This window comes from Mustela lutreola, chromosome 6 (assembly GCF_030435805.1).
Source record: "Mustela lutreola isolate mMusLut2 chromosome 6, mMusLut2.pri, whole genome shotgun sequence".
Lineage (NCBI taxonomy): Eukaryota > Metazoa > Chordata > Mammalia > Carnivora > Mustelidae > Mustela > Mustela lutreola.
In genome coordinates, this window is record NC_081295.1 from 131,702,589 (window position 1) to 131,726,392 (window position 23,804).

Consider the following 23,804-nt stretch of genomic DNA (forward strand, 5'->3'; position numbering starts at 1 on the left):
CAGTGTTGCAGGCTCTGTGAGCTACAAGCACTTGAGAGCTCATAAGCACAAAGACTCTAAGGTTTCTTTGGGATTAGCACCATACAAATGCAGATTTGGGACAATGGAAGACTGTGTCCATCCTTGTAACTGTTACTGCTCTACTTCCTGCTTCCTCTGGGTAGCAAAGCAAGCCACTGTTTTAAAAATACACACTCACTTTAGCTGCTGACTTTTTCATTGGCTGCCTGGAGAAGAGAAGGAGTTCTTGCCTATGTATTTCAGTGTTTTGATCCCTTTCAATTATTTTTTAAAATATATATCATTAAATTTTACAGGAGTATTACAGAATTCCTAATTGCAGAATTTGAACTTGAGCTACGCAGTCTTACTTTTCGTCTTCAATCTATGTGTCATTGACCTTTTTAAGTCTGATTACCTGTATGAACTCTCTTCAGAATCTTTCCCTGGTTAACACAGTATAGAGAAGTGCTGGAAACCAGTTCTTTTCTGTGACACAATTCTTCCAACGGAGTTGAAATGCTTTGCAAACAATTTCACGTATATCAGCCAATTCATATACAAAGCAATGTCATGTGAATCCTTTCCTTTTTATATATCATCTTTCAGTGATGATCAGGAATTCATGCTGGTATAGAGACTCTGGTTTGGGAGGAGGAAACAGGGGCTTGCGAGGGGAGGGCGAGAGCAGAAGCTGCTCACCTGCTGTTAGAACTGACCATAGCTGGTGGTCCCAACATCTTCACCCTTTATGCATCTGCATCCTTTATGCATGAAATAGCAATATGCCTTTCCCTTTCGTGTAATCCTTATTTAGTTAATACCCAGTAGGTTTTGCAAGCCCTTCACATCTCTGTGGATTTATTTTATTTCAGAGTGCAAGTGACTTTATGGCCCAATTACCATCATTGTGACTTATTGCATTATTGTGGGAGGGAGAGAGGAGCAAGAAACGCCTGATCATGTGTAACATCATCAACGGAATGAGTGCCACGCACTCCTGGCCAAGGCAGAGGGATGGATAAAACCTTTCTGATCTATTGTTTATCAGAACACTGAAGCCTGGGTGATTGTGCCGTATTTTAACAGACAAGTGTGTCAAATGTATGGGTGAAGATGTTGCAATGGTGGTGTTAGAGTAATTAATATTTGGAAGGTAATGAATATTTTGAGTTTAAAGATGTCAAAGGTCAAAGACGGGAGGAATGACTAAGATCGGATGTTAACCCCCTCAAATTACAGGGGTATTGAAGCGAGACTGAGTCACCACCTGACCCCAGGAATGAACCGGCGAGGCGGGCTTCTTATTAGAGCAAGGCTCCCGGAAGCCAGATAGCCCCTGTGCTTGCAAGAGCTCAAAGTACAGCCAGCTGTGGAGCACAGAAGCAGCAGCAGCCGCAGCAACCGCGGGAATCATGACCCTCGGGCCCGGCGCCTACCTGGAATTTACGCAGCACCTGGTTAAGAACCACCGGGGCGGACAGCTCCCCGCCGCTGCCGGCGCCGACTCCCCTTGCCGCCGCCACTCTCCTAGCCCCGCTCGGCCGAGGGGCGTGGGGCGTGCCTCGCGCCGGCCCCGCCCCACCCTGCTCCCCATTGGCCGGCGGGCCGGAGGAGCGAGGAGGCGGGGTCGGTCTCTGGCGGCTCGCGCCCGGGAAGGTCGGCCAGGGAGCGCGGGGTGCCGCGGGAGGGCGCGCGGGGACGCAGCGGGCGCCGAGGAGACACAGCGGCTGCGGTAGTGGCTACAGGAGCGGCGGCGGTAGCGGCGGCGACTGGGCCCGGCCGCAGCCCCTGCCTCCCGCCCGCGCGCCCTGCGTCCCGCCGCGGCCTGCAGCCTGCGGCGCCCGAGCTCCGAGGGCGCTTCCTCGGGCGCTGGGCCCGAGGCAGCCAAGACGGCGGGCCGGCCGGGCGCGGGGAGGCGGGCGCTGTGCTGCGGACTGCGCTGGTGGGGGGCGGCGGGCCTTGGCGCGGGCCCGGGCCCGGCGCGTGCGGCTGGGAGGCGCTGTGGGGGGCGGGCGCGCGGGCGGCGGCCGGGGCCTTGGCCGAGGTCGGCGGGGGCGCGCGGAGGAGGGCGCCGGCGCTGTTCTAGGCGGTCGGCGCGCGCTACGAGAGCCTGCACATCTGGGACGACGTGTTTGGCGAGTCTGGCCCGGACAGCGGCGGGAACCCCTTCTACAGCACGTCCGCCGCCTCGCGCTCCTCCTCGGCCGCCTCCTCGGACGACGAACTCGAGCGCCCCGGTCCCCCGCCGCCTCCTGGCGCCCGCAGGAGTCCGACGAGGACGAGGCCAGCGCGGGTTAGAGTGCCACGCTGCGGGACCGCCCGCCCCCGCGCTTCGAGGACACTGGCGGTAAGGCGCGGCCCGCGGGGGCGGGGGCGGCCCGGGGAGGCGTGAGCTCAAGGCCGGGAGAACTCCAGACGCTCCGCGGGCCGGCTGCTCGAGTGAGGCTTTTCGCGTCAGCACACAGATGGGGCCGCGCGGCAGGGGGGATTTGAAGTGCCAGAATCAATCTGGTTGCGTGGTGGTGGTTGGTGGGGGCCGCTCCGACTTCCCCGCCGATGGAGAGGATGAGGCGGAGGCCCAGGCGGCACCCTGCCGCTGGCAAGGACCCAGGGGGGGCCTTCCCTCCCTTGCTGGGAGTGTCCAACCCAGTCACACCTGTGGGGTTGCTCATTAGGGGTGCGTTTGAGTTAGGTTCCTAAAGCCCGATGCAGCTTGTGTGTGTGTGTGTGTGTGTGTGTGTGTGTGTCTGTGTGTGTCTGTGTCTGTGTCTGTGTGTGTGTGTTGCGGGTGGGGGGTGCGTAAATCGTTTTGTGTGGATGGCCCCAGAGCAGCCTTACCGAGGTGCCAGGGGTGGGGCAGCCAGCCTTTGGAGGGAGGCCCAGTGCAAGCCGGGACGTCTTCACTGGCTCTTGTTTTCTCCAGTGAATCTGACCAACTTTGTCCATGCCTTTCAGGATCACTTGCTCAGAGCAGAGAAGAGTGAGAGGACAAGTTAGCAGCGTTAAGCTGTCTGCTCTCACTCCGGAAGGCATTTGTGTGTTCTGCTTACCGACACGGTCATGGTCAAGCCCCTGATATCTGGAGGTCGCAGGCCTGCTGGCAGTTGTGGCTGCTTGAAGTCCTCCTTTACTGCCTTCTTTTTGGGAAGGTAATTCTGAAACGTCTCTGCTTAGCCTGCAGAAGCTCTGCGGTCTCTGCCCTCTGGGAGAGGTGGAGACCAGCCAGCAGTCCCACCTGTCCCCTGATGCTCTCTGTTCCTTGCTCAACAGCCTACTGCGGCAGGCCCTTGTTTCTGCACACCATTTTCGTGTGTGGAAGAGTGTGCAACCAGTGTTGTGGAGGACCAGGGAGTGGCCATACTGGACCCAATGCCGCTCTCCCTGTGGCTCTCCATGATTGTTGTTCAACCATAGGAGGGCAGGCCAAAGGGAACCCTAGCTGGTGCCTGGGCTTGGATCTGGACCTTGTGCCACAGCCTGCTGGTAGGCTGATTGGGTTGGCTGTACTCTCTCAGCAGGGAGTGGTCTCCAGACCTCCCACAGCAGGCTGCAGTGTGGACACCCTGAGCTACAGCTTGGGCTCGTAGTGTCCGAGTCAACTGTGCCGTGTTTTGGAATGGGTGAATTTAACATATTCTCATTTAGGCTTCAGTTCAGAGTTTGGGAATTTTCAAAGTCACATCACCCTGCATAATCCTTTTAAACTCCATACATTTCCCAGAATGTCATAAGGGTTTCCAGCCCCAGATGGCTGTTTTCCATTCAATTAGCTCTTTAAGAATTGTACGTACCCAGAGCTCTGGTTTGGCAGACTTGATGCTGTGAGTGCTGTGATCCAGTTTTTGATCTTGGCACATGAGAGACATGTCCTCTTGTTTCCCTCCCTCTCCGGGGAAAATAGGGGAATCGTGTTAGCTTAAGCCTGGTTATGACTAAGAGCCATGAGTGTTGGTGTGAGAAGGATGAACGCACCTAAATACATTTTCAAGCAATATTATGTTTCTCAGTAACCTATACTTGGGAGAAATTCTGCATCAGAGCATTTTAATCTAGCCCCTGCGGCACTTAAATGGTCATGAAGTTCAGGATCATTTGTCATTTAGCATCAAGTTCAAATTCTGCTTCCTTTAGATGTGCACTGAGCTCACACCTGGACCCGAGAATCACAGGCAGACAGGCGCTTTGACCAAAGACATTTAGTGGTTATTGGATGGTATTTATACCCAATTTTGTTTTCCAGTTTTTTGTGGAAGCTTGCTTTTAAAATCCAGCCCTAATGAAGAATTTCCTTTTCTTCTTGAAACAGTCTTTCCCTGTGGGAAATTCAGGGTGGTGGCGGAAGGGTGAGGTGGATGGTTTATTAAGCATGAGTTCAGATGGCCTGGAACAATGGGATATGATTTATGGGGCCTGGAAATAGATGCCGGGCAGAGAAAACCCTTGTGCCCCACGGTGGGGGGAGAGAGATGGACGGGTTTGTTAAGAGTGAGAGCTGCACCCTGGCCACTCTGAGAGCAGAGAGGCTCAGGCTCTGAGGTTTATTAAAGTGTCAAATACAACCCCACTTTCAAGGAAGGCAGCTTGGGCCTGTCTTCCACCTTTGTTCCCTGGTTCACTGACAGACGTCAGCGGGCCAGTGGGGTAGGAAAGGGTGGCAAACAGGACGGTGGCATTTGGATCTATGATCAACCCTCGAATAGGAAAATCCGTAGCAGAAATGGCTGTTGGTGCTAGAAGCAGATGAGGAAAGCAAAGGACTTAGGGAACCGGTTTCCTGCCTGCCTTCTGCTGCAAAAGCGTGTGTGTGTGTGTGTGTGTGTGTGTAGATAAGTGAATGTGTATGTATGCAGAGGTGTCTTACGCATAAATATGTATTGCTTGTGCTGGCTTGGGCTGGTTGGGGATTTGGGTTTTGGTTTTAAATTAGAAATTACAGGTGCTGTCTGGGAGCCCCGCTGATGCCCTAGAGTCCCTGCGCCGGAGAGAGGCATCGGCACTGGGCACCCCTGAGCTTGGATCTGCATCTGGAGAGCACACAGTAGGGAGGCACCTGGTGCCCAGCCGAGGGGAGGAGGGCAGGGAGGCAGAGGTGTTTCTGTGGTTCAGGTTGAGACTAGTCCACCTACGGCTCTTCTAGTCTTCCAGTCTTCCCAGAATCTTCCTTCTGTTCTGTCCATGCATTTAGCTTCCTGGATCAGGTGCTCCAGAAGTGCAGCCATCAGATAGGAGTGGAGGTACCCTCTCCCTCTCCCCCTTCCCTCTCCTCCCTGGGTTCTGGTTGTGCGTGGGAGGGCCCCAGAGCCCCCCACCCCACCCCAGGGTGCTTCCACACCCCATCCCGCTTCCCGGCAGCCCCTCGGTTCCTCATACTCTAATGTGAAGGACCTTTGGGTGGGACCTGGGTCAGGAGGGGAGAGAGGCCTCTGAGAGGCACCCAGTCCTTTTCTGAGATGGTGAAGAGGACACTGATAAGTCAATGAGATTCTGGTGTTTCAAAGCCACCCAAAACTGTCTATGGCAAAGTGATTAAAAATTGAATTATTTTGGGGCTTCCTGGGTGCCTCAGTTGGTTAAGCATCTGCCTTCGGTTCAGGTCATGGTCTCAGGGTCCTGGGATCGAGCCCAAAATCGGGCTTCCTGCTCAGTGGGAGAGTCTGCTTGTCCCTCTGCTTATGTGCTCTGTCTCAACAAATCACAATTTTTTTTTAATTTTAAAGACTTTTATTTATTATTTTGGATGGAACTGGAATGGGAGGACACCTGTTTCCTTCCTTAGGAAACTGTTACAAAAAGAAGATCATGGATTGGGACAGAGGATGATTTTCTAGGAAGAAAAAAGGTAAATAATTGTAATGGTCTAAAAGTGGTGACAGTCTTGCTTGTAGATGTTCCTCCTGCATTTTGGGAAGTTGGAGAATCCGTAATACCTTCAATTAAAGTTTTCCTGAGAATCCCCAGCTGACTTTGGGGGTGGGGGGCATTGTCCTTTGTGAAGATTCTGAGCTTCTGTGAGTGAGCAGACCTCCACTCCAGAGTGACATAAAAAGCAATCTGCACCTCCTTCCTGATTTGTCTGTAATGAAACTTGCTTTCCTCAGGTCCCAGCATTCGAGGCAGATAAATATGTTCCCTTTCGTTGGCTCTTACTCATACTTCAGGAAGATTTCCCATGTGCTTTCCTTGGCTGGCTGGGAAACTGGACCACAATTTATGGCATCTTAGGGGACAGGTGCGTAGAATTCCAGTGGGATCCCGGAAAAGAACCTAATTGGAGATTAGAGACCATTGCGGTGTGAAGCTTTTCTTTGAGATCGAAAGAGGTGCATGTTATGCAAATATTAGCAAGTGTAAGTTCACACTGTCTATTGAAAATTTATAGACTCATTATGGTCAAGAAGGCTGGAAGATAAGTAGATTTTGGGAAAGATGCAGATAAATTCAGGGAGGTGGCAGATTACCCCAGGGAAAGTAGAATGGCCAAAGAGTATGGCCCAAACTTTTTAAAAAGATTTTATTCATTTATTTGACACACAGAGAGCCAGAAAGCACAAGTGGGGGGAATGGCAGAGGGAGAAGGAGAAGCAGGCTCCCCGCTGAGCAGGGAGGCAAATGTGTGGGACTCGATCCCAGGACCCTGGGATCATGACCTGAGCTGAAGGCAGACACTTAAGCGACTGAGCCACCCAGGCGCCCCCTGGCTCCAACTTCCAAAGATGGTGTATGAGATACCTTTGGTGGGAAGGGATGAAGATCAGCAACTGTCCTTGATTCTGCTTCTCAGGAAGGCATTGTGATGTGGTGCCCAGGACTTTGGAGACAGACACATGCTTGGTGCCCTCCGGCTCTGCTGCTAAAGCAACACCTTCCAGAGGGCAGCTGCAGGCACCGGGTGGCATCACACAGGGTCAGACACAGGAGGCACTCAGCCATGTACCCCTTCCACCATCCTGCTGGGGTTAAAAAAATTACCTATATATTAAAAAAATGAACCAAAATAGTGGGAATGAATGAAAAATAAAAGTTTTCCTATGAAGTAGTGGTGGTTCTCTTGTAGTCCTTTTTTTTTCTCTCTCTTTTTTTTTCTTTCTTGGTTTGTTTTCTGGGGAAGGGGCTGCCACGTGGGTTTTCAGTAAATGATGTTCCCTGACTTAAGTCCTCCTACCCCCCTCAAGGGTAGGGCTCTGAGGAAACTTTTTTTTTTTTTCAGGCTTTTGTTCTCTGGCAGTTTTTTGTTTGTTCACTTTTTTTTTTTTCTCACTTTGACCGCTTTTGATGGTTTTTGTAGTTTTAGAGGAAAACAAACCACACCCTGATCTCCCTCTCAGAGAGAAGCCTCAGTCTGGCTGCAGAGCCCAAATAAGTTCCCCCTTGGCCGCTGGCAGAGCAGGTTCCAAGTCGCTGTCCCTGGGGATGGAGGATCTTTTGCTTGTACCCAAAACCACGGCAGCAGCAGCTTTGGGCACCTCCAGACCGCTAGAGAGGTTCCAAGCCGCAATCGCACACTGAGATTTTCCCGCTGGCCCTGGCTGGGAGTGCCTGGTCTTTCTGGGTCTAAGAGCGCCCAGCTTGCACGCACCAATTTCAGGGGAGGCAGAGGTTCGCGCGCGGGTCTCAGGCTCTGAGAACAGGGCACAGGTCTGAGAGCAGCAGGCTGGGCCTTTGCGCACCTCTCTGGGGGGAGTTTGGTGCAGGCTCTGAAACAAGGGCGCGTATCAAAGGGCACCTGCTGGGCCTTTATACCTCTCTCAGGGGAGTATCTCAGGCTCTATAGCAGGACTCTCGCATTCTGCCCCCTGGCATGGCTCCCATCCCCTCACAGGAAATGGACCCCACGCAGAAGGACCCCATGCATTCTCTGCACGCTGGCAGCTTAGGGACCAAGAGCTGGTTTCTCCACTGCACTCTCTCTGCCTCAGCGCCATGGGAGGCTGTCCTGGGACCGGGGACTTAAGCCCCTGTCCCTAGCTGCCCTGATTCCCACAATTTCCCCCGAGATCCTTTGCTCTTTTGGAGTGCTTTCAACCAGTCTTTGAGTTAATGCTGGTCCCCAGATGCAGGGCACTCTCGCTTTTATTGGGGTATTACTTTCCAACTGGTCGCCTCTGGTAGCTTCCTCCCCCTTTTGTTTATCTTCTGATATCAGTTCCCAGTTCCCACTCCACTTTACCTGCCCACTGGCATCTTCTCCCCCTGTAAAGATCCAGATGTGTATAATTCTGTTCTCAGGCTGATTTCATGGGTGATTGGAGTTCATGGGTGATTGGTAGGTAATCAGCTCATTTTGGGGTATGAGTTGAAAAGATGCCTCCTCCTACTTCCGCGCCATTTTGTCCCCCCTCTTAACTTTTTTTTTTAATTTTATTTGACAGCACAAGTAGAGGGAGAGGATGAACAAGAAGCAGTATCTGCACTGAGCAGGGAGCCAGATGCAGGGCTGGATCCCAGGACCCTGGACAGATGCTGCACTGAGGGAGCCACCCAGGCACCCTTAGACCTAGGATGCAGGTAGGAGAAGCAAGCCAGGGGTTCCTTGCCCCAACACTAATGACCATGGCTCAGACAAATCCATCTTCCACTGCAGGCTTCCATATACTCTGCGAAGGAGACATTCCCCTTCCTGTCCCTGAATGCTCTGCCAGTTCAAGGCAGATCCATGTTTCTGACGGTTCCTCTTTGGTCATTCTGCCAGGGACAGCCAAGAGGGCTCCAAGCCTTGTGTGGACCCCAGGCCTGGGGGTCCCAGCCCTGAACTCTTTCCTCTGCCCTTGATGACCCCAGAATAGATCAATTCAGCGACTGTCAATCCATGCCAGGTCAGGGAACAAACACAGCAGTACAGAAGATCAACTCGCTTTGGCCCCAGGAGCCTGGATTCCCCAAGGAGGGCTTCACCTGGTCTCTGAAGGGGGTTCCGGGGGTTCCAAGATGGCCATGGGTGGAGCCCACCAGGTAGAGAGGCCCCTGGAGAGTGTCCACTGGGGCTGAGCAGACGGAAGATCCCCTCAGGCCTTCCCTAGAGGCTCCACTGTGCCCTGGGGAGAGACGAGGGCCGGCCACACCGCACCAGGGCCACAGCTTGGCCGCCCAGGAGTGGCAGCGGGCTTAGCCTGGAGCTCAAGCAGGGGCAGGGAGGCCGGGACTGGGCGGGGGATTGGGGTCCTGGAGTCAGCCGGGCAGAAGAGCGGCGGGAGCCGGCAGGGGGCACAGCCAGCCCCCTCACAGGACAGGACAGAACAGGAGGCTGGGCGAGGGCGCGCAGGCCTGCAGAGGCGTGCACCGCTGTTTGCCTCCCCCCACCCGCCGCAGCGCGCCCGCACCTGCCTGCCCCACCCACTGCCTTCTGTGGGCCCAGCGAACTCACTGCGCAAGTAGCACCTCCCGGGGAGGCAGGGGTTCTGGGCTGGCCGGGCAGGGCGCAGGGGATTGCATCGGAGCCCCGCTGATTCAGGTACTGAGGGGCTGGGGAGGGGTAGGGGCGCTAGGGAGAGAGGGAGGCTGGGGCCCTCCTGCCCGCTGCCACCTGCTGCTTCGTCCACGGGAGCGGGAGGGGGGCCTGGTGGACAGGTTCCTGGTGGCCTGGTGCTCCTACACCCCCCAGCCCTTGCCCCACAGCCCTCGCTCCACTTCTCGGTATCCAGGGAACCCGTGGGGCCCTACTGACATTAAGGGGCCCAGCACCACTGGGCTCGTCTGACCCCCGGAGAGACGCCTGTGCTGACAGGCTTCTTTTCCAGAACTTGATGGAAAATTTTGTCCCTCAGAATCGCCGGGCTCCCCAGCCCGAGAAGAGCTGGCTCTGCCCGTGTAGCCTGGGCCCCACTGGGCCCCCTCCACCTCAAGTGCCTTTTACCCAGGAGCCCCAGGATACCATTTCTTTCTGGCCCATGGACCCCTTCCCCCCACCCCCACCCCCACACCTCTACTTTGGGGCTGCGACCACCCTGGGATCACTTCCATCTCCGGCCCCCTACCCCACAGGTCCTTGTCCACCTCCAGGCCTGACCCCTGGCCCCTCTCACCTCTGGAGTCACTGAAACCCTTCCACTAGGGGGCCACTGGCATCTGTGATCCCAGACTCCCAGGACTCCCCTCCACCTTGGAGCTCCCTACCCTGTTTCCTCTAGGAACTGCTGTGCCTAGAGGGCAGAAACACTACATTCTCAAGCCAGCTGTATTTGGGCCAGGGATTCAGATATCCTCAGGGACCCTCATTTCTGGGGCACATACTCCTCTCTGTGCAGGAGAGACCAGAGAGAGCAGGCTTGGGGATCCTTCCCTCCAGCTGGATGGAGGGGCAGAAGCTGGGGTGTGTGTGTGGGGGTGCTCACAGGTGGCCTCCCTGGGTAAGGAGCTTCCAGGAGGAAACTTCAGGGCGAGGCCATGATGTGGAAGCCTCAGGAAGCACTGGCTGCACAGACTCCAGGCTCCTGGCTTGAGCAGTGTGCATTCAGTGGCCAGAGCCCTACAGGGCCAACCCCGTCCAAACCCACCTTCACCCCCCACCCCACCCTGGCTGGCTTTATTGTCTTGAATTTGCACAGCACCCTTTTCTCCAGTATGAAATTGAAAGCTTTGCTTTGAAAAGTTTTGTGTCCAGGAGGCTCCTGGGCATCCACTTACTTTATTTCCGGAGGCTAGTTGAGGAGGGTGGAGTCTTTGGGACCTTAACAGCAGGTCTCCTGATCCTTCCTGACTTCCTTTTTTTTTTTAGATTTATTTATTTGAGAGAGAGAGATAAAGAGCACACCACAGAACACATGCAGGCACAGGTGAATGGGCCAGGTGAATGGACCTGTGCCAAAACAAAGAGTCAGATGCTCAACCAGCTGCAACCACCACCTCCCGCCCCCCATTTATAGATGGGTTACATCTACACACTGTTAGGTGCTTTGCCTGGACCCAGCTAGTCTTACAGCAGTCTTAGGACACTGTCTCTTGCCCAGTGTCTCTGGTCAGTACCAACCCATGCCTCCAGTGTGGGAATGACTTCTTCCTGACTCCTTCTTAACTCCCTGTCCAGCCTGCATTGCCCACCCACCTCCAGGCTGTCCTAGTTGTATATATTGGATCCCTGTAGATTGTGGGCACCATTGGATCCTCACCTGTCGTGGCTGGTGCAACAAATCAACCAGGAACATGAGGGTAAGAGGATGAAGAAAAGAACTCGAGAAGCAAAGAGATGTGCAGGAGGAACACTGAGGAGGATGTCCAACAGTGCTAAGTTTATTCAAAGCATTGAAGCCATATATGTAGTGACATTACATCTGTGTCTAGTTAAGCAACCACGGTTCCTCATGACACCAAATGGCTGATGTCAGTACAAATACAGCAAACCTGAAAGTAATTTATGGGCTGTACTAAGGCAGCAAGGACCAGCAACCAAATTGTTAGCCCAACCGAATTGTTCTCATTTGTTTAGCAAGCGTGTGGGAAGTCATGTAGTCGAGCGTACAACACATAGCACAGACCCTTTCTCAGTGCTACTCAACTTTTCCCATCCTAAACCTTTTGTTAGGTTATTTGGACTTTAAAGGAGGCACAAGTCAGGGTCTGGTTTGGTTCTCGTCTCAAGCCTTATTGCGGCCTCCCACACTCACCGAAATGAGAACATGGCTCAGGGTTATGGAGTGAATATACCCTTTAGGAAACATTAAAGGATGTAGCATAACTGGTCCGGGGTCACCCAGCCTGTGAGAGGCATGGGTGAGATTCAGACTGCACTGGGTCCCACAGACATTTTCAGCTCACCTTAGTGTCCAACCTGGTCCCAGAAGGTTCCTGCTCAGGACTTTGCTTTGTGCTGAGCTGGGCTTGCTTCCTGCCTATGAAACCATTTTCACAGTGTGTCCCCAGCCCACCCTCTCACATTGAGCATCAGTGCTGCCTTGGCTGGCCTCTGTTGATCGTGCCGTTCCTCTCCATCCCTCTGTCACCCCTCGGGCCCACTGTCCTACTGCCCTCTGTCCAGTGGGCCAAGTTCTGAGTTTCATGCCTGCACTTCCTCTTAACTGTGCTCTGTTGAAATCCTCTCTAACAGGGAGGACCTGTTTATCAGAGCAGCTTGATTTGGAATCCGTCTCCCCTGGGGGTCAGAGCTTCTGACCATCATGTCCCCAGCCTCAGCACTTGGGATGCCTGCCCAGCCTATTCTGGGTGCTCGTGGAGCTCTGGGATCTTGGAGAAGATTTGCCATGAAAATAAGCATTTATACATAATACGGAAGAGAAGATTTGAGGAAAATGAGTGGGTGTCATCTGGTAATGTTTGTGTTAGGATGGTTCTGAAATTTCTGGGCCCTGAGTTACCAAGAATCCTAGGTTGCCCAGCTGGAAGGACCTCAGATAGATCAGCTGGGCTCCTCACCTCATTTGACAGATGGGAAGTTGAGGCCCAGAGCTTAGTGCCACAGAGTAGGAGTGAGGAGAGATGTTAGTGACAGGAAGAAACCATAGGGTAAGCACAAAGTGGCTGAGCCTGGGCTTTTTTTATGCAAATGAGTTGCTAAAACAGTGGGCCAGAGGCTGCTGACCCTATCTAGTGCCCAGCAAGAAGTAACACCAGCCCACATCTTCTGAGGTTTAACTCCTGCCAGGAATGATTCTCAATGTTTTATTTGTGGGCACCTGGGTGGCTCAGTTGTTCAGCTGAGGTTATTCTCCCAGGGTGCTGGGATCTAATCCTCACCAGGCTTCCTGCTCAGTGGGTAGCCTGATTCTCCCTTTCACACTCCTCGTGTGTGTGTTCCCTCTCACCCTGTCTCTCTCTCTCTGTCAAATAAATAATAAAATCTTAAAACAACAACAAAATCAAAATGCTTTATTTGCCTTAGGAGATAGGGTCTGTTATGGCTACCATTTTAATGCATGGAAATATGGGGCACAGGGGAGCTAAAGGAGTCCAAGGTCACACAGCTTGCAAGTGGAGGAGCCAAGATTTGAACCCTGGGCAGCCTGCCTCCAGAACCTGCATTATTTTTTCCCCTTGTGTATGTCATTTTAAAAAACCTTTCCTTGAATTCTTTTTTTTTTAATTTTTTTAAATTATTATTTTTTTTATTTGACAGATGGAGATCACAAGCTGACAGAGAGGCAGGCAGAGAGAGAGAGAGGGAATCAGGCTCCCGGCTGAGCAGAGAGCCCGATGTGGGGCTCAATTCCAGAACCCTGGGATCACGACCTGAGCCGAAGGCAGAGGCTTTAACCCACTGAGCCACCCAGGTGCCCCCGTTCCCTGAATTCTAACACAGATGTGTAAACATTGTTAAGCATGTAGTTTATTGATCATCACAAAGCTTAGGTTCTGAAGCATTGCAGCAAGCTGGGGTGGGCTTTGATGTCAGACCTGGTTGGAATCCAGTTTCTGGTGCTGCATGACCTTAGGTGACTTACTCAGCCTCAGTTTCTGCACTGAGTTTGGCAGCCTTGTGATGAGTAGAGCGTGTGACAGTGCCTAGCGTGTTTGGTGCCTGGCGAGTGTTTAATAATGGTTTTCTCTTCTTTTTTTTTTTTAATTTTTTATTTTTATAAACATATATTTTTATCCCCAGGGGTACAGGTCTGTGAATCACCAGGTTTACACACTTCACAGCACTCACCAAAGCACATACCCTCCCCAATGTCCATAATCCCACCCCCTTCTCCCAAACCCGCTCCCCCCAGCAACCCTCAGTTTGTTTTGTGAGATTAAGAGTCACTTATGGTTTGTTTCCCTCCCAATCCCATCTTGTTTCATTTATTCTTCTCGTACCCACTTAAGCCCCCATGTTACATCACCACTTCCTCATATCAGGGAGATCATATGATAGTTGTCTTTCTCTGCTTAACTTATTTCGCTAAGCATGATACGCTCTAGTTCCATCCATGTTGTCACAAATGGTAAGATTTCATTTCTTTTGATGGCTGCATAGTATTCCATTGTGTATATATACCACATCTTCTTGATCCATTCATCTGTTGATGGACATCTAGGTTCTTTCCATAGTTTGGCTATTGTGGACATTGCTGCTATAAACACTCAGGTGCACGTGCCCCTTTGGATCACTACCTTTGTATCTTTAGGGTAAATACCCAATAGTGCAATTGCTGGGTCATAGGGCAGTTCTATTTTCAACATTTTGAGGAACCTCCATGCTGTTTTCCAGAGTGGCTGCACCAGCTTGCATTCCCACCAACAGTGTAGGAGGGTTCCCCTTTCTCCGCATCCTCGCCAGCATCTTTCATTTCCTGACTTGTTGATTTTAGCCATTCTGACTGGTGTGAGGTGATATCTCATTGTGCTTTTGATTTGTATTTCCCTGATGCCGAGTGATATGGAGCACTTTTTCATGTGTCTGTTGGCCACCTGGATGTCTTCTTTGCAGAAATGTCTGTTCATGTCCTCTGCCCATTTCTTGATTGGATTATTTGTTCTTTGGGTGTTGAGTTTGCTAAGTTCTTTATAGATTCTGGACACTAGTCCTTTATCTGATATGTCGTTTGCAAATATCTTCTCCCATTCTGTCAGTTCTCTTTTGATTTTGTTAACTGTTTCCTTTGCTGTGCAAAAGCTTTTGATCTTGATGAAATCCCAGTAGTTCATTTTTGGCCTTGCTTCCCTTGCCTTTGGCATTGTTCCTAGGAAGATGTTGCTGCGGCTGAGGTCGAAGAGGTTGCTGCCTGTGTTCTCCTCAAGGATTTTGATGGATTCCTTTTGCACATTGAGGTCCTTCATCCATTTTGAGTCTGTTTTTGTGTGTGGTGTAAGGAAATGGTCCAATTTCATTTTTCTGCATGTGGCTGTCCAATTTTCCCAGCACCATTTATTGAAGAGGCTGTCTTTTTTCCATTGGACATTCTTTCCTGCTTTGTCGAAGATTAGTTGACCATAGAGTTGAGGGTCTATTTATGGGCTCTCTATTCTGTTCCATTGATCTATGTGTCTGTTTTTGTGCCAGTACCATGCTGTCTTGATGATGACAGCTTTGTAATAGAGCTTGAAGTCCGGAATTGTGATGCCACCAACATTGGCTTTCTTTTTCAATATCACTTTGGCTATTCGAGATCTTTTCTGGTTCCATATAAATTTTAGAATTATTTGTTCCATTTCTTTGAAAAAGATGGATGGTACTTTGATAGGAATTGCATTAAATGTGTAGATTGCTTTAGGTAGCATAGACATTTTCACAATATTTATGCTTCCAATCCAGGAGCATGGAACATTTTTCCATTTCTTTGTGTCTTCTTCAATTTCTTTCATGAGTACTTTATAGTTTTCTGAGTATAGATTCTGTGTCTCTTTGGTTAGGTTTATTCCTAGGTATCTTATGGTTTTGGGTGCAATTGTAAATGGGATTGACTCCTTAATTTCTCTTTCTTCTGTCTTGCTGTTGGTGTAGAGAAATGCAACTGATTTCTGTGCATTGATTTTATATCCTGACACTTTATTGAATTCCTGTATAAGTTCTAGCAGTTTTGGAGTGGAGTCTTTTGGGTTTTCCACATATAGTATCATGTCATCTGCGAGGAGTGATAGTTTGACTTCTTCTTTGCCAATTTGGATGCCTTTAATTTCCTTTTGTTGTCTGATTGCTGAGGCTAGGACCTCTAGTACTATGTTGAATAGCAATGGTGATAATGGACATCCCTGCCGTGTTCCAGACCTTAGCGGAAAAGCCTTCAGTTTTTCTCCATTGAGAATGATATTTGCGGTGGGTTTTTCATAGATGGCTTTGATGATATTGAGGTATGTGCCCTCTATCCCTACACTTTGAAGAGTTTTGATCAGGAAGGGATGCTGTACTTTGTCAAATGCTTTTTCAGCATCTATTGAGAGTATCATATGGTTCTTGTTCTTTCTTTTATTGATGTGTTGTATCACATTGACTGATTTGCGGATGTTGAACCAACCTTGCAGCCCTGGAATAAATCCCACTTGGTCGTGGTGAATAATCCTTTTAATGTACTGTTGAATCCTATTGGCTAGTATTTTGTTGAGTATTTTCGCATCTGTGTTCATCAAGGATATTGGTCTATAGCTCTCTTATTTGGTGGGATCCTTGTCTGGTTTTGGGATCAAGGTGATGCTGGCCTCATAAAATGAGTTTGGAAGTTTTCCTTCCATTTCTATTTTTTGGAACAGTTTCAGGAGAATGGGAATTAGTTCTTCTTTAAATGTTTGGTAGAATTCCCCCGGGAAGCTGGTTGGCCCTGGGCTTTTGTTTATTTGGAGATTTTTAATGACTGTTTCAATCTCCTTACTGGTTATGGGTCTGTTCAGGCTTTCTATTTCTTCCTGGTTCAGTTGTGGTAGTTTATATGTTTCTAGGAATGCATCCATTTCTTCCAGATTGTCAAATTTATTGGCGTAGAGTTGCTCATAGTATGTTCTTATAATAGTTTGCATTTCTTTGGTGTTAGTTGTGATCTCTCCTCTTTCATTCATGATTTTATTTATTTGGGTCCTTTCTCTTTTCTTTTTGATATGTCGGGCCAGGGGTTTATCAATTTTATTAATTCTTTCAAAGAACCAGCTCCTACTTTCATTGATTTGTTCTATTGTTTTTTTGGTTTCTATTTCATTGATTTCTGCTCTGATCTTTATGATTTCTCTTCTCCTGCTGGGCTTAGAGTTTCTTTCTTGTTCTTTCTCCAGCTCCTTTAGGTGTAGGGTTAGGTTGTGTACCTGAGACCTTTCTTGTTTCTTGAGAAAGGCTTGTACCGCTATATATTTTCCTCTCAGGACTGCCTTTGTTGTGTCCCACAGATTTTGAACCGTTGTATTTTCATTATCATTTGTTTCCATGATTTTTTTCAATTTTTCTTTAATTTCCTGGTTGACCCATTCATTCTTTAGAAGGATGCTTTTTAGTCTCCATGTATTTGGGTTCTTTCCAAACTTCCTTTTGTGGTTGAGTTCTAGCTTTAGAGCATTGTGGTCTGAAAATATGCAGGGAATGATCCCAATCTTTTGATACCGGTTGAGTCCTGATTTAGGACCGAGGATGTGATCTATTCTGGAGAATGTTCCATGTGCACTAGAGAAGAATGTGTATTCTGTTGCTTTGGGATGAAATGTTCTGAATATATCTGTGATGTCCATCTGGTCCAGTGTGTCATTTAAGACCTTGATTTACTTGCTGATCTTTTGCTTGGATGATCTGTCCATTTCAGTGAGGGGAGTGTTAAAGTCCCCTATTATTATTATATTATTGTTGATGTGTTTCTTTGATTTTATTATTAATTGGTTTATATAGTTGGCTGCTCCCATGTTGGGGGCATAGATATTTAAAATTGTTAAATCTTCTTGTTGGACACACCCTTTGAGTATGATATAGTGTCCTTCCTCATCTCTTATTATAGTCTTTGGCTTAAAATCTAATTGATCTGATATAAGGATTGCCACTCCTGCTTTCTTCTGATGTCCATTAGCATGGTAAATTCTTTTCCACCCCCTCACTTTAAATCTGGAGGTGTCTTCGGGCTTAAAATGAGTTTCTTGGAGGCAACATATAGATGGGTTTTGTTTTTTTATCCATTCTGATACCCTGTGTCTTTTGACAGGGGCATTTAGCCCATTAACATTCAGGGTAACGATTGAGAGATATGAATTTAGGGCCATTGTATTGCCTGTAAGGTGACTGTTACTGTATATGGTCTCTGTTCCTTTCTGATATACCACTTGTAGGCTCTCTCTTTGCTTAGAGGACCCCTTTCAAGATTTCCTGTAGAGCTGGTTGGTGTTTGCAAATTCTTTCAGTTTTAGTTTGTCCTGGAAGCTTTTAATCTCTCCTTCTATTTTCAATGATAGCCTAGCTGGATAAAGTATTCTGGGCTGCATGTTTTTCTCGTTTAGTGCTCTGAAAATATCATGCCAGCTCTTTCTGACCTGCCAGGTCTCTGTGGATAAGTCAGCTGCCAATCTAATATTTTTACCATTGTATGTTACAGACTTCTTTTCCCGGGCTGCTTTCAGGATTTTCTCTTTGTCACTGAGACTAGTAAATTATACTATTAGGTGACAGGGTGTGGGCCTATTCTTATTGAATTTGAGGGGCGTTCTCTGAACCTCCTGAATTTTGATGCTCATTCCCTTTGCCATATTGGGGAAATTCTCCCCAATAATTCTCTCCAGTATACCTTCTGCTCCCCTCTCTCTTTCTTCTTCTTCTGGAATCCCAATTATTCTAATGTTGTTTCGTCTTATGGTGTCATTTATCTCTCGAATTCTACCCTCGTGGTCCAGTAGCTGTTTGTCCCTCTTTTGCTCAGCTTCTTTATTCTCTGTCATTTGGTCTTCTATATCACTAATTCTTTCTTCTGCCTCATTTATCCTAGCAGTGAGAGCCTCCATTTTTGATTGCACCTCATTAATAGCTTTTTTGATTTCAACTTGGTTAGATTTTAGTTCTTTTATTTCTCCAGAGAGGGCTTTTATATCTCTCGAGAGGGTTTCTCTAATATCTTCCATGCCTTTTTCGAGCACGGCTAGAACCTTGAGAATTGTCATTCTGTATTACCAATGTCTGTATTGATTATGTCCCTAGCCTTCGGCACTGCCTCTTGTTCTTTTTTTTGTGTTGAATTTTTCCGTCTTGTCATTTTGTCCAGATAAGAGTATATGAAGGGGCAAGTAAAATACTAAAAGGGTGGCAACAACCCCAGGAAAATATGCTTTAACCAAATTAGAAGAGATCCAAAATCGTGAGGGGGGAGAAAGGGGATAAAAAGAGGTTCAAAAAGAAAGAAAGAAAAAAGAAGAAAAAAGAAGAAAAAGAGAAGAATTTAAAAAAAGAACACACCTAAGAAAAATATAAAAAAGAAAATATATATATATTAGATAAACTAGTAAAAAATCGTTAAAAAAGAAAAAGGTAACAGTTAAAAAAAATTTTACCCGAAGGCGAGAAAAAAAAAAACAAAAAATGAAAAAGAAAAAAATTAAATTAACTGCAAGACTAAAAAAAAAAAAATCACAGGGAAAAAGCCATGAGTTCCGTGCTAGGCTTTCTCCTCCTCTGGAATTCTGCTGCTCTCCTTGGTATTGAAACCGCACTCCTTGGTAGGTGAACTTGGTCTCGCCTGGATTTCTTGTTGATCTTCTGGGGGAGGGGCCTGTTGTAGTGATTCTCAAGTGTCTGCCCCAGGCGGAATTACACCGCCCTTATCCGGGGCTGGGGTGAGTAATCCGCTCGGGTTTGCTATCAGGAGCTTTTGTTCCCTGAGCGCTTTCCGTAGTGTTCCGGAGGACAGGAATACAAATGGCGGCCTCCTAGTCTCTGGCCCGGAGGAGCCGAGAGCCCAGGGCCGCACTCCTCAGTGCGCCCTCAGAGAACAGCACCCAGTCACTCCTGTCTGCCTGACCTCCGGCCGCGCTCCGAGCTCACTGAGCCTGCGACCGGTTCTAGGTCACCCCGAGCTGCGAGCTTACTGTTGGCTCTGTCTCTGTAGCCGGCTTTCCCGTTCCAATACCTGCAAGCTCTGCGACACTCAGACACCCCCGATCCTTCTGTGACCCTGCGGGCCCTGAGGCCACGCTGACCCCGTGTGGGCTTTGCCCCGGGTAGCCTCTGGAGCGATGTCCCTCAGTGGAACAGACTTTTAAAAGTCCTGATTTTAGGGGCGCCTGGGTGGCTCAGTGGGTTAAGCCTCTGCCTTCGGCTCAGGTCATGATCCCAGGGTTCTGGGATCGAGCCTCGCATCGGGCTCTCTGCTCAGCGGGAAGCCTGCTTCCTCCTCTCTCTCTGCCTGTCTCTCTGCCTGCTTGTGATCTCTCTCTGTCAAATAAATAAAATAAAACTTTAAAAAAAAAAAAAGTCCTGATTTTGTGCGCGGTTGCTCCGCCGCTTGCCAGGACCTGGCCCCTCCCCCCGGGGTCTATCTTCCCGTCGCTTTGGATTCACTTCTCCGCCGGTCCTACCTTTCGGAAAGTGGTTGTTTTTCTGTTTCCAGAATTGCTGTTCTTCTTCTCTTTGATCTGCCGATGGATTTTCAGGTGTTTGCAATCTTTAGATAAGCTATCTAGCTGATCTCCGGCTAGCTGAAATAGTCTCAGCCTGCTACTTCTCCGCCATCTTGACTCCTCCTCCCTCATGGGTAATTGTTAAGAGCAAGTAGGTTAAAAACAAGTCCCAGAAACCAGTCCCAGGTAACAAAGCCCGGTTTTCTCTTCTTAATAATGAAGATTCTAAGTTGTGCTGGTTTTGTTAAGTGGTCCGAATACCTTCCTCATCGGTCAGTTGCCTGTCAATCGCCTTGTCGGTACTTGTGATGAGTCACTTTGGTAAGTCACTATATATAGCTGAAACATTTGTGGGTAGTGGAGGGACACCCCCCTGCCCCCACTACCCCTGAATTGAAAGTCTGTAATTTAAAATGTTCCACCTGTGCCTATTTTTTTTTTAAACATAACCACTTTGGGACAGTGAAAGTTATATGTCTTCTCCTTAGGGTTGTGACGGAGCCTTTGGGGACCTGCAACAGCTTACTTCCAGTTTCTGTCTGGCATCTGATGGGCCAGAACTTATTTTAACAACATTCCATCACATTCTAGGCACCTGGAAAGAGGAATATGTTGAACTTCTAGGAAATTACTTTTTGGAACTGTTTTTATCCTGAGGAATAACCCATTTAAAAATCGAATGACCTTTATGGTTGACTTTTCCACTCTACATAATGCAAACTGAAAAACCCATTTTTTTCAGCTGCTTCTGCAAGCAGTGGGAAGAGCAAGCCTGTGGGAGTCCTCCCCAGGTTGACCCCAGCACAGAGCTGCATCATTCTACACACCCCCCATGACTTGTCTCCTTGTCTGTGAGGTGGTAATGATGGTGCAGGGAGCTCCGGGGGTTGTCGTGAAGGTTACAGAGATGGGGGTTGTAAACTTTGAACAGTGTGTCCCACATAAAATGCAGATCTGGTGATCAGAGGCAGCTGCTCACATTAATTGTTGATGCCAAAGCACTAGAGTTCCACAACAGCCTATGCCTTTCTTTCCTGGGTCCTTTTTGTCTCAGCCACCACCTTAGAGAAAGTGACTCAGCAAGGCTGGTGCTTGTGGAGCCCTCTACAAAGCCAGCTAATTCACATGGGCGATGCCCTGGAGATAAGGGGGTTTTCCTGGGTGGTAGGACCCCATTTCAGAGGCTTAACTAGCCGGTTTCTCCTAACTGGTCCTGTCCTCCAGGGTCAAGATGAAGGCCTGCCAGGAGACTGGTGGTCTCACCAGAGTTTTCCACTGAAAGCATGAAGGACCCCATGGGGCCTCGTGCAGAATGACATGGGTGTTGGAGGGAGATCAGGGGGAACATCGCCTGTACCATCATGGGCAGGTCACTATATCTGGCTCAAGCCAGCTTTCTTCCCATCTGGGAAATGGGAGAAGACCATGCTTTTTCACAGGAGGTATGAGGGTTTAGGGAGGTATTTGATGACTGTGTTGGGGCTGCATGAGTAGCAGAGTTGACAGAGGGGCCTTGGAGTCACAGACTTGGGTTCAAGCCCCTGCTGCTGCCACATAAAAGTAGATCGCTTGGGTAAGCCATGGACCTCAGTGTCCTCCTCTGTGCACTGGGGATAATACCTAGCATGTAGGTCTGTGAGGGGTACCAAATAGAAGGCCATATTAGGAGCTTAGAGCAGAGCCTGGTACTCACTAGATTGTAGTTTTATGGTGATACTCTGGCATCACTGGTGTTTCAGACCTGGTCCTACCCTCTGGAAGCTTTGGCTGTGTGACAGATGGCTTATGAGGCCTTGGCTTACAGAAGCGGTGTCTGTCTTTTCTTAAGATTAAGGGTACAGAGGGGTGCCTGGTGGCTCAGTCGTTGAAGCATCCAACTCTTGGTTTCAGCTAAGGTCATGATCTCAGGGTGGTGGGATTGAGCCCTGAGGTGTGCTCTGCTCTCAGTGTAGAATCTGCTGGAGGTTCTATATCCCTGTATTTGTGTGTGTGTGCTCTCTCTGTATCTCTGTCTCTGTCTCTCTCTCTCTCTAAAATAAATGAATCTGTAAAAATAAATAAATACATACATGCATAAGTTAATTAATTATGGGTACAGAAATCAGTGATGGAGCTGGGCTGATGGGACGCTTGGCAGCAAAGACAGGTGCACCCTGCTTGAAGGCTCAGGGGTAGCTGCGGTGTCGCCAGTGGTGATGGGGGTGTGAGGAAATTGCTTCGTGCAGCATCCAGAGAGGAACTTAGATGGGGAGGGTTCCAGGGAGTAAATGCCCATGGGTTGGAAGCATCTTCAGGCAGATGAATGTCAGAGTGTCCTCATGGATGGGGAGCACTCTTTCTCCCTGAAGCTGCCCACGAGTGGAGGTGTGCCTGCTGGGGACATAACTAAATCATTGGGGTTTAGCCTCCTAAGCTGTTAATTTATGAAGATGTAGCCAAGACCTTGTTTCACTGCATTTTAAAGAGAAGTAAATTAAACTGTTGTTTGGGATGGTGTTGTCTTCCAAAGGCTCATTCAGAGTCAGTGGCAGAGCTGCTGTGGGCTTTCCAACTTGTCTTGAAAGCCTGGTCCAGGAAGGGTGAGGGATATTCCCATCTCTTGGGGTCTCTTGCCCTCTCTGCTTGTGGTAGAATATGGTTTTGTGACTGGTAAATAAACAGGCATCTTGTGCAGATCCTTCCGCTCTTCATGTGGCTGCAGTAGAGGAAATTCCCATTCACTGGGCACAGACTGTGGCTGGACGGGTGGTGTGGCGGGGCTCTCACTGAGCATTCTCCTTTCACGTAATCCCCGACCAGACATGAGTTTTGTGGTGTTGCCACTTTTCTGCTGGCCAGGAGGGAAGTTGAGGCCCAGGAAAGTTACACTTTCTCTCTGTGGTAAGCAGCAGAGCCATGTCAGCCGGTCCAGGCCCTGGCTTTCAGGTCTGTTTGCTGTGAGCATTTCCTCTGGTGTTTCCAGCTTTTGGCCTGTTTGACCTATCAAACTATTGATGGTGTATTGATAATTCTAATACTCTCGACATTGTGAGAGATTGGCTCTTCACTTTGTGCTAGAAATGTTTCTTGCTGTATTTTTCTTTTAATTAAAAAAAAAAAAGGTCAAAGTCCCATGTTTCTGCCCATTTGAATCTCCCTGAGTCTCCCTGTTGTGAAGTGGTTGGGTTTGGGGATTTCTAGGGCAGGGGCCCTGACATAGTTGTTGGTGGCTTTGCCTGGAGAAGCCCATGGCTCAGGACTTAGAGTGGGGACTGGAGCAGTGTGAACTGTGGCCTGAAAATGTGTTCATTTGTGCTGAGGTGGTGCCCAGATTCTTTTGGAGGATGAACTGAGGTTTTGATCAGTAGGTTAGAGAAACACTTGATGGAATAACACTGATAATTTTGTTTTTGTATTCAATCCTAATTTTGTGTTTTTGTTTTGGGGTAGTGCAGTGTGCTCTATGTTCTAAGAAAAAATTGGCAATCAATTCATACAGTATCATGATTTAATAATCCTTCCTCACTCACCGGGTCATATTTCAGGTTTTTATATGTAGTTTTTATATCTGTAGTTCTGTTTCTGAATTCTGCATTTTGATTCCTTCCTTCATTTTTAAATTTCTTATTTTAAAGATTTTATTTATTTGAGAGAGAGAGAAAGAGAGAGAATGAGCTAGGATCAGGGGCAGAGGGAGAAGGAAAGGGAGACTCCTCACTGAGCAGGGAGCCTGATGTGGGTCTCAGATCCCAGGTCTCTGAGATCAGGACCTGACCCAAAGGCAGATGCTTAACAGTCTGAGCTACCCAGGTGCCCCCACATTCCTTCATATTTTTATTTTTACTCCAGTGCTGCACTGTTTGGCTGGTTGCTTCAGTTTCTGGGAG

At 48.8% G+C, this 23,804-nt stretch overlaps 1 long non-coding RNA gene across 2 annotated transcripts in view; it reads left to right on the forward strand.

The window, feature by feature from the left end:
* Nucleotides 1-1,626: 1,626 nt before the first annotated feature.
* LOC131834433 (uncharacterized) overlaps nt 1,627-23,804 on the forward strand; it is a 31,840-nt gene continuing 9,662 nt past the window's right edge. The window contains exons 1-4 of one of the 2 annotated variants that reach the window (XR_009354871.1): nt 1,627-2,350; nt 2,959-3,152; nt 5,780-5,842; nt 8,373-8,508. This is a non-coding gene — a long non-coding RNA (uncharacterized LOC131834433). Of the gene's footprint in view, nt 2,351-2,958; nt 3,153-5,779; nt 5,843-6,784; nt 7,057-8,372; nt 8,509-23,804 lie in introns of those variants that run through there. The other variant, XR_009354870.1, reaches the window with a different exon arrangement.